The sequence below is a fragment of the Gallus gallus genome, chromosome 9 (genome assembly GCF_016699485.2).
Source record: "Gallus gallus isolate bGalGal1 chromosome 9, bGalGal1.mat.broiler.GRCg7b, whole genome shotgun sequence".
In the NCBI taxonomy this organism is placed as follows: domain Eukaryota; kingdom Metazoa; phylum Chordata; class Aves; order Galliformes; family Phasianidae; genus Gallus; species Gallus gallus.
Window position 1 is genome coordinate 20752760 of NC_052540.1, and position 14967 is coordinate 20767726.

The window sequence follows — 14967 nt, forward strand, 5'->3', positions numbered from 1 at the left end:
AAGCATGATATAATGATGTAGAATAAGGGGTGGAATGTCATGGTTTTGTAACTTCGCTATTGGTATTCCACATCATAACATCATGGACAAAAGAGAAGAACTACGTATCCCAGAGGACCTCACGGTCAGAGAAGGAAGACACATCACGGAAGATACGTCATCTGGTTGCGCGCGGTGCTTCTTCACTTTCGCTTGCTGCCGGGAGAGGAGTGGGTGTGCTTTCCAAGCCGGGCGCCTTCATCAAGTAAGGTTTTCGGTTTCGGAAACTCTCTCACTCTCTCTCTCTCTCCCTCTCTATCGCTCTTTCGCTCTCTCTCCCTCATTCCATTTGGTTTATTATACTTACTCCCGATTAGATTGTATTGTATCGTGTCATCTTGCATCTCAACATCATAGTTAGTAAAATAAGTTCTCCTTCTTAGATTGTTGCCACCGCTTCGTTTTTCTCGGGAAGTGAAGGGGGAGGGGGGCCCACAAGCCTACCGGCCCCCTGTCACGGGCACAGATCTATCTAGGTAACTCCGTGACACTGTGCTTGGTAAATTATAACAATTGGCAGCCTATTTCCACTGCAGGCAGACTTTGGCCCTTGTCACAGTGCCCCAAGGGTTAATCTTTTATGCACTCAAAGGTATAACCAGGTCGTCCCATTCCATCGCAAATCCTTCCCTGTCTCATATATTTCAAAACACCATTGAATTTCTCATGCTGTTTATTTTTTATTTATGTAGCTTTTGGTAATATCATTTATTGCACGTTTGTGAGAAACAGCCACCTGCTCCCACTGGGGAATAGGCTGATGTACGGATGACAGATCCTAGGGAAAATCTTGCAGGAGATAAAAGCAGTGCTGACTTCCAATATATTGCCTGCTACTTCGTGCTCATAATAAGATGCTCTACCTCGTGACTCTGCAACCGGGACTCTGAAATTCATGGATAGGAAGTGTAATCTTTTCACACAAAAAACATCCTGTTGTTAAACAGAAGAGTTCTGCTTACAAATATTTTCATGCTGGAAAGGATGAGTTTGTACTTAACGTATTGAGGCAAAGAGATGGGGATTGTGTTCTCCGAGACACAGAATTGCAGTATTGCTTTGAGTTAAATGATTTGTCTTGCTTTGTATACGTTTCACACTTACAGTGTAGGTGATGGCAGTGACTGTCTCTCTGCACACTGATCTCCTCCCTTCTCCTCTTTCTGAACGTCTTAAAGACATTCTTTGTCTATATGTTCATAGACATCCATCTTGGCAATTGATATCTAGCTGCTGCTGTTCGCAACATGCAGAAATTTCCGCAGATACCTATTAAAAAAAAAAAAAGTAGTAGCAGCAGTGGAGGTCCACTCGCATCATATGGTAAAAATGTATAGAGTCGAATAACCTTTGAAATGACCAAGGGAATTGGAAGATGATTGAATAGATTTAAATGATGTAATTCAAGAGTAGTGCAGAGCTTGTCTCCAGTTGGGTTTTAAGTACTGAAAGCAAAGGGGCTATGGTTCAGACAAAGCTTTCTGTGATTTACACAACAGAAATGATTATACTTAGAACTGTTCGCTTTCCTCCATCAGTGTCTTTTTCAGAAATCCAAATGTAATATGACCGTGAGATTCTTTGCCAAGCAAACCCGCAGTATATGGCACTGCTGCAGTCCTAGCTGGGTTCTCGGGCATTCCACTGTGGGAAAAGTGGCTTGAGATGGATGGGTGGGCTTTGGGTACTATCGCACAGGTAACGCAGCAACGTGACCAAAGCTGATCGAAGCAGGGAACTGTTTACAAGAAAAACGAGTGAGCCAGCTGCAGGGTGCAGGTCCTGGCATCCACCCCAGCCTTGTCAAAACAACAGTGTCCAGGCAGGATAAAAATAGAGAGGGAGAAGGAGGATGCCAAAGGTTACGGTAGATTCACACAGTCAAAGCCCTTGAAGAAATTGTGTGTGTTGTATTTTTCCCCGTAGTTTTATTTACACTCCTCATTCTGGCAGTGTTGGTGGAGCTGGGAGCTACAGCTGGAATTTGAGGGAAACTGGGCACTGCATGAAATGCAGCCCTGGGTGGCAGATTTCCTCCATAACTGTAATCTGGATTTGTTGGAGGGCTTTAACAGATCAGGTCATCCCCAGGAAACATTGCAGGGGGAGGATTTCATCACTGAGCCTTCAAACGGTGCTGCTTTTGTGTTGGGAGATGTGTATCTGCACACAGATGTACCACAGGCTTTGCAGGGAGATGTAATCATTATTCTCAACAGGAGAACTGGTGATCCATCTAGCAAAACTTTTCTGTCTGTGGATCAGCTCTGCTATCAGTGAGGTGAATTTTAAGCTATGCATCTTTCGTTAAGTTCCCAAACTGTTTAAGGGATTTTATTTTCTTCTTTTTATTTGCAATTGAAAATGGGCCTGTAATAATACTCACAAATTCTTAAACATTTATGGGCAAACTTATGAATCTGCAAGCACTTGCAGATTTCCCATAAGAGCTTGAATCCCTATATTAAACCTCATCTGGTAACTGCAAGTGTCAAAATTATTCCTACTCTGCTGAATCAGCCCCAGCTTCTCATTGCATCCAAGAGAAGTGGAAAATCAAGTGAATGTCATTGCTTTGTAGCTTGCTACATGGAAAAGCATGTAGAAATGAACAGCATGTATAAGATTAACAATTTAAGTTAGTTTAATGTATGTCCTCTGGAGACAGTTTCTTCTGCCATCTTCCTTGGTAAACACCACCATGTATTGATATATTTTAAAAGAATACTTCAGAAAGAAAACAGTGTGCTTTGTCAGGGTGTGATGGCAGTTCTGGACTCTGGTTGGATGTTTCCCTGATGGTTTTAATGCCATGAGAAAATGTCCCATTCAGTGAGGACAGGGAGTTGGCAATGGCACGTCCAGTGCCGCAACAGATGAAAGATGATGAAGCTCCTCTTCCTGCTGCCTTGTAGCTATAGATCATTCCTTTCTTGCCAGCTAAAATGCTTTAAGATCTTATGTGAGTGAAAGGAAAGATAGCAACACAAATGTAATCCTTTCATCTAAAAATACTTGAACCTAGAAGTCCTTTTGGGGGATCACAATGCTCAAAGAGTCAAAATATCAAATAATTATTTATGTTTCTGATATTTTATATATATGTTAATACTTTATTCTTCACACCATTTCCTCTCCTCCTCTTATCCCTTTTTTTTTTTCCAGTCTCTCAATGAATGTAGGTGGGGAAAAAAAAAAAAGCATTTTAGTGTTGTGAAATTTTCACAATACCCTCATCCTCTCATGATCTCTTGGTAGGCTTGTGTGTGTGTGTGTGTGTGTGTGTGTGTGTGTGTTAAGCAGCAGAGACAGGAAATGAAGAAACACCTTTTAATACTGTTTTGTATCTTCTTTTCCTCTCCCTGATCCCTGGAGCCAGCCTGTATTTTGCCTTCTATCTTCTTTCTCACTTGGCCTGACTTCTGCCACTGTGATGGCTTTATACCTGTGCCAGGAGGCTGATTTTGGCATGTTTTAATCTGATTTCAGTATGCTTTCCTCATACACCCAGATGTGTGGTCAATCAAGGCTTGATGAGGTTTTAGTAGATTAGTTATGTCAGTCCACATTCTTCTGATGTAGAAAAGACATTTGTCTCTTATACTGCCTTCAGGAGAAGAGCTCTACTGTTCCTTTTTTTATCCCTTATTGCTGAGATACTTGTATCAAAAGCAAGATGGTTTAGAAAAGGCGTTGATAATTCCATCTTTTCTCATTTTGCCTGGTGATAGAAGTCTGCATTTTCTGTGTTAGTCCAAGCCTCCTCTCAGAGAGGCCCTAAGGAGCCTCTAGGGCAAGTCCCTGCTCCCCAGCTTTTCAAACATAGAATATGTCTCAAACACAAAATAACAGCACAGCATTTGGTTTCCTACTACAAACCATTCAGGACCAACTCCTGCTAGGTATAACTTTTGATTTGAGTTCTCCAAGAAAGTGCTGCTGTCAACTTTGACTTGATAATATGCTGTTAAGTGTTGTTCCTGGAGTCCTAATAAAGAGTGGGTTTTACAGAGAGGTCTAGTTCCACTGCGCAATCAAAGCTTTTGAATAACCCTTTTTGAAAACTGATTGCTTTAAGTTCTTTAACTACATTGAGAATGGTCTTAAGTCCAAAAGCGCACATTGGCTGCTAAGGCACGACATCAAATCAGACCTTTCATGTAGCTGTTTGAATGAAGACATGGAGTTTTAACTGAATGAATCCCTTTTGCAAACCCCTGGTTTCATTGGTCCTGGTGATGAATAGGATCTGTCCATTTGCAGTCAGAATTCGTCAAGAATAACTTCTGCAGTCCTGCTGCATTCTCAGCTGCCAAGGCTCACCATCTCAGATTGGAAGGAAGCTTGATCGCAGTGTTGCATTAATTTATTCAAGGGGAAAAAAAGGCATTTTTCGAGTATTGTGGAAAACAACACAAAACAAGAAAACAGTGAAGTAACAACATTAGCATGTTTTAGAAAACCAATTCATCTTGCTTTATAACTTCTCTCATTTTAGTGCAGGCACACAGAGACCATATTTTTACCCATCTGGTTGATATCTCCTTCCTTTAAATTGAGTTCTTTTTTGCTTGCCTTGTCTGGAAGTTTAGAAGAGCAGACTACGTTCACTTGAAAACCCCATTTAAATATGTAAGAGTTTTATCAGCAGAAAGCCTTCATTATTGGGAACACGTGAATATGAGCTACCAAAGAGAGCTAGAGAAAATGCAAGAGACAGAAGGTTATGCTGCCTATCAGCGATGCTTAAAGGACGGGGAGGTTAGAGGAAATTTAAATAATGTTCAGTCTTTGGCAGTGTACATGCTGTGTAGGGATTGAACAGAGGTATGCAACTTCACAGCCCTACAAACTAGTGTAAAATTTAAACCACGTTTCCTACTTAGTGTTTTATGGCTGCTGTTTTCCACTTCATTTTACGGCCTGGCAAGGCAGGCGATTCCTTACATCTTCTCTGCAATCTCATATGTGCGTTTTATTTATTTTTAAACCCACACTCGTATAATGCTGCTTACTCCCTTTTTGCCTCAGGGTTTTAGAGGTGTTTAGCTTTTATTGTCCTCTTTTTTGCGATCAAAAAAGCATAACCACTTCTTATACCATGTCGTGTGTTGTGTTTGACAGAGATACACACATATATGAATTAGTTTAGAGCACAGAAAAGAGGAAAGTTGCGATTGAGGGCAAAGATTCCTCACTCTGAGAGATGTAGTATCAGTAAACTCAGACAATTCACTCTAACAGTGCAACTCATTTTCCTCTTATGTAAAATAAGAAAACATAAAGGGGGAAACAATTATGCCTACAGACAATAAAGGCTCTCTATATAATTATTTTCAATATTAATGTGTTGCACATTAAACTTACAAATATTGAATGAGATTCTTTCATAGCATAAATAATTAGCCTTGCTTTATCTCAACTAAAGCGTCTGTTCTTTTCCTTTTGCTAATATTTTTCCCCACTTTGTATGCTGTAGAGTCAAATTAAGCGACATAACATGCTCAATTTCATACCCTGGGGTTATTTCATGAAAAGTAAGAAAAAGAAAAATGATGATTGAACATCAGGTAAAGAAATATCATAGAATATTCCCCCAGGTTATCTCTTCATCTGGGAGTCTTAAAACCAGCCTGAAAAACTGACTTCGGTATCTGTTCTAGGAAACAGCCCTGCTAGCTCACACAGGATGGACTGGAGAAACTTCATCTTGTTTTGCCTGTTGTTTGCTTTGGTGTTCTCAGAGACACAACCATGTTGTATCTCTTGTTTTCAGCTGAGGTCTAGAGAATTGATGTGGGAAATATTTCCTTTTTCCTTGCAACTATTATCTCCAGCTCCCATCATGCCCATTTACAGCTACTGTGAACACTCAAAGATATGAACAAACTCAAGGGGGTGGCTTAGAGCCAGCAGAGTGCAGGGAGAAATTCTGCCCTGTCTTCACAGTGGGGAGAATACGTTTCCTCTGCTAACTTGGAGAAACACCAGTATCTGTCTTGATATTATTTGTAACAAAATACTTTCTCACCACATCTCTGTCTTGGTTATAGTAAATGATACTACAACAGCTGTTGCTTCCCAATTAGTTGCCTCTATTGGTGCCCAGAATGAGGCAGTTCTTTAAAATGAAGATTTCAGACCTAATGGAGTGAAATACAGCAAGGTGTGATTAAGTCTTTGGCAAATATTTTTCTTTATTAGGGCTTTAATTAGATTACTTTCAGACTCTCAGTTAATAAAAATATTAATATTTGATATTTATCTACTGCCTAATGCCAATAGCTGGCATGTTTAAAAGGACTTCCTTGGAATCGTATTTTATCTGTTTTTATTAGCTCTGTGCTTTCCTACAGTCAGAGTGGGCTCAAAGAGGCTTTCAGCTGATTTCGGCATGACATTGTGCAGCAGTCATTACAGTATATATTACTACACCCAGGGTGCCAAGAAAATCAGAGCTCTATTATGCCAGGTATGCTCTTACAAAGAGCACTAAAAAGCAAATATAAAAAAATAAAAGAGAGAAATTATACAAGTCCCTCCTTTGTAGAGTTTGTGCAACAAAGAAAGTATTACAGCGGCAAAGATAGGAACAACAATACACATAGAACAACTCAGTTTGACTCAAGTGCCTGTGTTCTAGACTGATTCACCATGGTGTAGTAGCACATCAGATCCGAACATCACAAACAAAACAGAGAAAAACAGCATGTTCTGAGGCTACAAGTGCTAAGAGGGTGTTATAACCCACCACCAACCTATTCCATTTCATCTGGTAACATGTTAGCCTCAAAAATTTTCTATCTGAACTCTTGCTGCAGATGACTCATTGTGCTGCTTACAAATTTCAGAAGTAGCCATGCATGCGTTTTTCATTGTTGGCAGCCAATGAAGACAGTAAGTATATTGTAAATATTGATATTTTTCTCTGCATATTATTAATATTTGAGTTTTTGAGAAAAGACAGAAACATTTCATCAGTGTGAGTAATACTTTTTTGATCACTGGGATCTTTTTCACTATGACTTCAATTTTTGCCTAACCTTCATCTTGTGTAGATCACTGTGACTCAATTTGATCTTATTTATTGATGATTTGCTTTAGAGTCAAAGTAACATGACAACTACTGTAATTATATTGCTTTTTAATTCACGTTGCTGAGAATGTTAAAGAGATATTAATGAATTAACAAACTTTGTTATGGTAATATTTCATTTAATCACAGAATCAATGAGGTTGGGAAAGACATCCGTGATCATCCAGTTCAACTGCCCACTCAACAGCAATATTTCCCATTAAACTATGTCCCTCAGTACACCTAGACATCTAATAACAGCATCTGCAGCTAAACACATCTATTTTTTATCCAGAAAGGGGGAAAAAAAAAATCTGTGTGAGAATTTTCCTATTAGAAGGAGGGAGAATATAAATAATGTCACAAAAAACCACATATTTTTTTGGCAAAACTATACTGTGAGTTTGATCTAAAGAGACATCCTGCAAACACAAAGATTAAAGGTGGAGATTGTTAGCAACATATAAAGCAAGCTCTCCCCGTTGCCTTGTCTGGTGTCAGTAGAGCTATGCAAATACAATCTGGGCAAAAAAAAAAAAAAGAGCTCATTACTTAAGAGAGAGGAGAGGGGTTTACTAATTTCAGGTCAAGCCAAATCTCTGCCTGAGAATGCGCGTAGGGTTTTCCTAGGTCATTTGATGGCCCTGTGAGACATGTACAAGTGCCACTTGGTGAGAAATTGAAAAGCCATATATGTATATGTATATATACATATATAGATATATATATCTTCTGTTATTGATTCCCAAAATGGAGTGAGCAATGACAGAAAATGCCGGCTGAATCTCCCATGGTTGCTGGGAGCTAAATGCCATTATTACATTGTTACTAAATGGAAGAGGGCTGAAGTGCAGGAGATCCAAAGTACAAGTCAGTCCAGGATAATTAGGAGGGTGGAAGCTGATTTCTTGATGCAGAGAGCTCTGGTGAAACTGAAATCAGGTTTTCCTTGTCAGATGACAGACAATGAAAATAGCTTTGAGACCATTTTAATGATAAACATTCAGGCCAGAAAAAATGTGGTTGATTGATGGTTTCTGAGCCCAACTGTTCATACACCATTGAAAATCTCAAGTAATTGCAGTGTGGCATAAGGATCTCCTCTGTCAGAGAGCAGAAACTGCAGACCAGTATCTGTAATGTAAATACAACTTGTTATATGATGTATGCTACACATAAAGAGAAACAGCTGTTAAATATGATATCCTTAAATGGCTACAGATAGGACTCATAAACCTTGCCTCAGGCTTTTTCCAAGCTATAAAAGCTGTAGTAGCCAAGTGAGCCCAGTGAGCATCGCCGCCAGCAGTGGGGGAGCAGCTTAGGGGTGGGCAGGACTGATCCAAAATGGGGGAAAGAATGAAACAGCCCTGAAAATGTAAGCAATGAGGTGGGACACAGAAGAGAAATTTAGAGAACGTGGAAAGAAAAAAACATTTGGAGGTGAGGTTAAAATGAAGTCCTTTCGCAGGAAATACGTAACAGCATTTCAGTTTGTTCATTTTTGTTCAATTTGGGGAGAATAAATGAAGGAGGTTGTTCATGAACAATCTTGTTGGTTGAGCCCTAAGTAGTCAGGTTGTTGAAAAGCTCCAATTCTGTGCATAGTACCAACAGTTGAAGGATTATACTGTTCCAGCCACATGGATGATTACTTCATTTAGGCTTCTCTCATGAAATGTTAAACCTGATGCTCTTTTGAGGTCCCTTTCAGTGTGGGCTGTTCTATGATTCTATGGCCCTAAGTTCTTAAAAAAAAAAAAGCTCTGCTAATTTTTGCTGCTAAATAACAGTAAGATGAAATAATAGTGCTAGATTTGGAAGAAAAAAAAAGTGGAATTTCTCTTTGAATGAGAATTGTAAAAACCATTTTCATTTTGAATTCAAGCAAAAATAAACCAACAAAATGAAGTGATAGTATTAAAATATTGAAGATCAAGATCTATTCCATTTAGGAACATACTTTGCCTTCTGTGCTCTCATGACATCTGTTCCGGTTCACACAATGTAGTGCCCACTGCTGTGGGTGTTATAAAGCACAATGACCTTTGTTCCTTTGTTTAAAAACATTAAGCTGCATAATTTTGTAAATTTAACATCTTGCTTTTTATGTTTTCTGTCTGTTGGAATGAAACTGTTTGGTGCCGTGGCACCGAACAAGGGACAAAATATAATCTTAGAGTGCATTAATTAGATTAACAGCTGAAATCGTTTTTCCATGGTATGGAAAACAGCAGATCCTGTTCAGTTTTGGCATTATGGAATGACATATTATGTCATATTGAGATGTCACTGAGCTTTTAGCAAGCATGGCTTGCGTTATATTTATGGCAGTTCTGGTGTTTGGCTTTGTAACTTGACGACATGTGAGCCCAGGTTTACATGGCTGAGGTTGTGGCCTTTTCTATTAATACTTAATAAACCTCATAATTATTATCTTAAATCACCCAGAGAGAAAGATATTGCAATGCAAGATATTGCAACATTCTTTGAGGTTTTTCAACAAGTTGATTTTGAAGAAATCCATATGCTCTTTGCACACATCCATAATTAATGACAGTTGATTGCGCTCCTCTGTTTTGTCAAGGCTGCTTTGAACAGCACATCAGGTTGAAAGTTTGGGCAGAGAACCTCTTACAAATGCTTGTGTGTCACTGGTAGTAAGAGTACTGTATAATTCTGCATGGATTTGCCATGAAGTTCAAAGTTTCGAATAGGATTAAATATCTAGCAGTAATATTTTCAGGACAGGTGACTCTGGCTTGCGTTAGTGATAGACTGAATAGACGTGTCACCTCCTTTCTTCCTTCTGGTGATTCTTTGACAGCTTTATTTTTCATTTTTCCTCCTAATTTTGACACACAGATGAATTTCAGTGAGTTTATTTAGAAAATTTTCAACGCGATGAGTAAAAAAATACACACGAGTTTTCTCTGGGTGTGTTGATAGGTTCTTGAAGCTGACCTGCAGTGCATTAGCTCCAGTGCACCTTTGAAAATAGGAGTAAAATTTTCCATCTTCCACAGTTAAAAAGTAATGTCAACAAAAGTAGCCAGGATTAGATTTGCTTCTAGTCATTGTGATGTAACATCAGATACAGTCCCTCCATTTTTAGAATGAAAATCATGTATGTTTAGTGGTGAAAATTTATGGACTTTGCTTTTCCTTGAGTGACCAATACTGCGACATTGCAGTAGATGTGACAACTTATCACATATTTCAGTGCTGTTTGGATCTCCGTGGTTTCTTAGGAGACCATCACCAATGTGTTTATACAGAGAACTAATTGATAAAAATTGCTGCCTTGCTTAATACACAACTAACCACTGCTGATGGCTGAATTCTTTTTTTGTGTGCGATTGCTTTCCTCTCTTGTTTGCTCAAGATAAAATATCACATAGGGTGTTCATTACAATTTAAGTATTAATAGAAATGCACAAAATCAGAGGATTTTGAGTTCTCTACTTTTCTCGTTGTTTTGTTTGTTTGTTTGTTTTTGTTGTTGTTTGTTTGTTTGTTTTGCTGAGCTCAGTTAATAACTATCAGGACACTGAAAATTGATCCCACTGAATACCAGCTGCCAGTTGGTGCACTGTAATCAGTGCTGCAGTAGGGATGGCACACGAAGCCAGCCATGTGCTGCAACAGAGACGTTCAAGAGAGATGAGAGGTGCTGGGAATTGCATCTTCTGCTCTTGCCCAGTATTATTCTGCTTTCTTCTGAGTAAAAACCCACATGAAATAATTGCACTGAATTCCTATGATGATTGTTTTGTCTGAGGGAATGGTGCTCTCTGCCCCTTAGTGTACACCTACAAAGGTACATAGGAGATGTGTAGTTCTTTAGACTAAAAAGACTAAAAGAAGAAAATGTTTCACTTCTGTTTGACACATGTGGGTGTCACAGAGATGCTCTTTAGGGATAACAACAAAAAAGCATAGAATAGAATTGTAAAACCATCAAGGTTAGAAGAGACTTCCAAGATGATCCAGTCCAAGCATCCATCTACCACTAATATTCCCCCACTAAACCATGTCCCTTAGTACAACATCTAAATGTTTCTTGAGTGTTTCCAGGGATGGTGACTCCATCACCTCTCTGGGCAGCCTGTTTCAGCCTTTGACCTCTCTTTTGAAGTTTTTTTTTTTTCTTTTCCTAATATCCAACCCATCATTGGACAAGGAGGAAGCCCAATAACTAATAATGAAAAACAATGTGGTCTTTCCCTTGCACACTGTGTCATTGCTCTTGTAGAAAGTGTTTTACCTGTACTTTTTCCACCAAAAATAGAGACAGATCAATTTATCATGCTGATATGATAATTTTTTGGCACTTTCACTAAGTTTTTAATCTACAAAAGACTGATAAATCATTGGGAAAACATCCCAAGATAAAAAAAAAAAAAATATTAAATAAAATGCATGCATCTTTTTTTTTTTTAAATTTATCATTAGCAAGTTTCAAGCTTTTTGGAAGCCCAGAGCAAGTGCAAGTTTTAATTTTGTAAGAAAATGTTTAATTTTACTTTTTCACTCAGTAAGTTTTAAAATGCTTTTGTTGTAGCCACTCTTAAATGATTTCCCCTAATTTTTAAGAACCTCTTGCTAGTAAAAAGTCAGTTCTTACCATTCTGAGGTTATTTGAGCTCCTTGTCATTACCCTTATGCTTCCAGTTTTATTCTCCTGTTCTGTGTAGCAGTTAATTATTCTATCAAAAACTGAAACAGACCTTAGCAACAAGAAAGAAATAAGGAAATTCAATGGAATGCATTCAGTCAACAGGGTAAAAATTCTGAAGCCTGAAAATTTGCTGCGCTGGAGAGTGAAAGGCCACTAATAACCTATTGTCCTTGAGAGCAACTGGGAAAATAAAGAGGAAAAAAGACTTCTGTGCTGGGAAAGAGGTCTTTCATTTTCTCTCCTGTATATATTGCGGTAGGCACATGCCAAAAGAAAAAAGAAAAAAAAAAAAGAGGGGGGGGAGGGGGCGGGAACAGTGCTTCTTAACAAGTTAACAAGATTTTTGAAGAAGCAGGCATTCCTCTTTCATTATGATCCTGTTGTGATAAATGTTTAGTCCTATTCTCCTTCAAGGACTTGCAAGTGATACTTGAAGTCCAATAAACGTGAAGACTTGCTGATGTGGTTGGAGTTTAAAAGGAAAAGAAAGCACCAGTGTCAGATGGATGACCTCACTGTCAGAGTTTGCATTCTTTTCTGTAAATATCATAATATTTACCTAAATTCTAACCACATGGTTTGGCTTTCTTCTTCTATGTTCCTCCATAAATCCAGTGAACAAAAACTATCTTTACTCTGTAAAATTTGTGATTCGTTCTTAATGTGAGAGCTCTACTTTGCTTGGCACGCAGCCTAGGAAGAGAACTAGGAAATGACTTTGAATGCACATAAGTGACATTCTGCATTTTGCAAACTTCTTACATCCTTCTCGATCTATTGCCTTTTGTCATGCCAGGTCTCATCCTGAAGCCCTTAGTAAGGGAAAATTTGCTCTGGCTTGGAAGCCAAACAAAACTCTTATTCATAAATCACTTGAGCTGTTGTTGTCCCTGCTTGGTGGAAGAACCTTCTTCCTCCTTTCAGAACTGTTGGTAACAGGAGCGCGTTACCAAGCTTGGCGGCACTGTCATTGGATGCTCCGAGCCCTGCTGCTGCTTGCAGCCTCTGTGCTAATTCTCTGCATCATTGCACTGCTCAGCTTTTTCCAGATTAAGTAAGCTTACCATAACTGGTTTAATCATTATATTTAAATGTTTAAACCATTTGTCTTATCCAGGATTTTCCTCTCATTATAAAAATTACCACCAGAAAAGCTGTTGGAATCTAAAGAGAAAATAAAAAATAATTTAAGGCGTATTTTACCTGAAGTAGGTCAGACAAATTCCGTGTTTTGCTGTTACTGATATAAACAATTTAATAAACAATTTACATTGTTTAAAGCATAAATGCGTTTTCGCGGGTGTAACCTCAGGACTGCCAGCCCAGGCAACTTTCCTGTTCAGAGCAGCTGAGGAGGTTGCCCTTGATTTTTTTAAGTAATGTGAAATACTATTACTGTCTGATGGAAATAATGGAGGGGATAATCAGATATTGTATTGTAGATCTGGGTGGAAAAGTCCAATAGGCTTTTATGAAAGCTCTGCCAAGACTTCTACGGATGTATTCATAGCAAAAACAGATCATTTTGTTGTAAGTGGTATTATTGCAGGAACAATCGCGCAGCCTCATTTAGCTGCTACATTGTGATTATTTGAAGGCAAATGTGAAGAGTTGCAAATTAACACACACTAATTATTGTTCTTCAAGGCTCAAGAATTTTTTCTCTCTTGCTTCTCTGAGAAACATAGCAAATTCTAAAGAAGCTGACAGATGATTTCCTCCGCATTCTCAAGTCAAAGAAGCTGTTTCATCAAACACTTGAAAAAGTGATCCACAGTGATTTTTTGTAATCCTACTTATATTGACAATAACCCACAAATTTACAGTGTATCAGGTTATTGCTTTCTGCTCTTGATTCATTCTAACATCTACAGAAAGACGAACCCCTGTTTCTCTGGAAATACGAGAATGGATGTGTGTCCCTGGGGCTGAGATGAAGAGCCCAGCAGCAAAGTTCAGCACCTGACTGTGCCACAGGCTATTTTATGTGAAACTGAACAACTCTTCCTGCACCTCCTCTCTATGCCAGCAGAAGAGGACGGTGATAACTTTTCTTCCCCATGTTGTATCTCTTTCATTCATTGCATGAGATCAAGTGTCAGTGTGTGTCCCATTATGAATCACAGCACCTAGGATGGGAGAGCCTAAATTGCAGTTTGCTTAATAATAGTAATGTAAAAGACATTCAGCATTATATTGTTAAACGTAATGTGTCCCCGAATGAGGGAAATGATTTCCACACTAAGCATCTTTTATTTTCATTGAGAAACTATGGGGATGTTCAGAGTCACTGATGAGCAATAGACATAACACTAAAAGACCAATAAAATACATGAAAGTCAACACAGACAGATGCCAGCAGGCCACCTTAGATGGCTTTGTTTAAATTAAAAAGAAATAGGAAACAATTTAAAACTGGCACTTCTGCTAGATAATTCTTTAGAAAATTGATTAGTAATCTCACAGGCTGCCCTTCTCTTTGCCTTAATATTTTATAACTCACATCATCCATCAGCCACCAAAGCATAGAAGATCAGCAGCTACCACAAATCAGAACCAGATAAGATCACAGAGCACTTGCTCATTTAAAAAAAGAAAAGAAGAAAGGAAAAGCACGAAAGTTGACTAATTTGCTTTCTTGTGTCATACTGGGATAGAGGAGAAGCTCCACAAGGACTGAGGCGCTTTTCAAAGCTGCAACAGCCTTGCATGGTGATGTCTTAGGAACTGAGAATTACAATACAGGAAACTTATATTTTAAAAATTACTCAGTCGCAGTACCAAGAAAAAAAGTAAAGTAGAATATAATAGAGGCAATGTGAAGGAATGGGTTTAAACAGTTACAGAAATGCATGCTTCAGCTTCCTAGGGGTTGGACTCGATAATCTCTTGAGGTCCCTTCCAGCCCCTGCAAATCTGTGATTCTGTGATTCTCTGAAATGAGATACCTAAGGGCTTAGTCCTGACCTTTTCTGTAAAGGTTAAGCATATATTATCCTATCTTTATAAATATATTTATGTGAGATATATTCATACTGTTTAGGAACTCAGAGGATGATCTTTCAGTCTCACACAGACTGATCTTCTGGCAGCAGTATTGTTCTTCCTGGCCAAAACACACAGCCCTGCCCTCGAAGTACAGAAGCTAAATGAGTTATAAGATCAATACTTT

The 14967-nt window shown here is 38.6% G+C and overlaps 1 protein-coding gene across 4 annotated transcripts in view; it reads left to right on the forward strand.

Moving 5' to 3' along the window:
- The first annotated feature begins 200 nt into the window (after nt 1-200).
- The window catches only part of LOC107054133 (SLIT and NTRK-like protein 3), an 80315-nt gene continuing 65548 nt past the window's right edge, over nt 201-14967 (forward strand). For all 4 annotated transcript variants that reach the window (XR_006930963.1, XR_006930962.1, XM_040706113.2 and 1 more), the window contains exon 1: nt 201-244. The gene's annotated coding sequence lies outside the window, so the exon portion shown is untranslated. The remainder of the gene's footprint in view (nt 245-14967) is intronic.